The sequence below is a fragment of the Propithecus coquereli genome, unplaced genomic scaffold (assembly GCF_000956105.1).
Source record: "Propithecus coquereli isolate 6110/MARCELLA unplaced genomic scaffold, Pcoq_1.0 Scaffold590, whole genome shotgun sequence".
Classification (NCBI taxonomy): Eukaryota; Metazoa; Chordata; class Mammalia; order Primates; family Indriidae; genus Propithecus; species Propithecus coquereli.
The window spans coordinates 608,976-609,516 of record NW_012151841.1 but is presented as its reverse complement, the minus strand read 5'-3'; the positions used below and the strand labels follow the sequence as shown (position 1 = coordinate 609,516).

Below are 541 nucleotides of genomic sequence, written 5' to 3'. Positions count from 1 at the left end.
TGTGGTATTTTACGGCTGCTTGGCAGTCTAGCATCACATAGCAAATGGCTTCAAGATGTAATTGTTTAGCTCAAGGGGGAGTGACACAATTGCTCTTTCACTCCAATGCCTCTCTGGGCCTGCTAATTTAAAGGGGCTTGCATTCCTCAGACATAAAAGTTTCTTTTCTTCTTTTTTTCCCCAAAAGTAAAAATAATTAAGTGTGAAACAGAATAGAATCCAGAAAGATTCATCATATATGAGAAGTTAATAAATGTTGGGGTTGGTATTATATAGATCAGTGGAGAAAGGATGAACTATTCAAAAATCGATGATCCATATTTTTAAAAAAATTAAATTTCTTGGCCAGGCGGGGGTGGCTCATGCCTGTAATCCTAGCACTCTGTGAGGTCAAAGTGGGCAGATTGCTTGAGGTGAGGAATTCAAGACCAGTCTGAGCAAGAGTGAGACCCTGTCTGTACAAAAAAATAGAAAAATTAGCCAGGTGTCAGGGCACTAGTCTCAGCTACTCAGGAGGATCGCTTGAGCCCAGGGGTTTGAG

General features: G+C 40.9%; 1 protein-coding gene across 1 annotated transcript in view; it reads right to left on the bottom strand.

Moving 5' to 3' along the window:
• Window positions 1–541, bottom strand: part of SAMHD1 (SAM domain and HD domain 1) — a 90,770-nt gene that overhangs the window by 64,496 nt on the left and 25,733 nt on the right. The gene's annotated exons all lie outside the window — the stretch shown is intronic.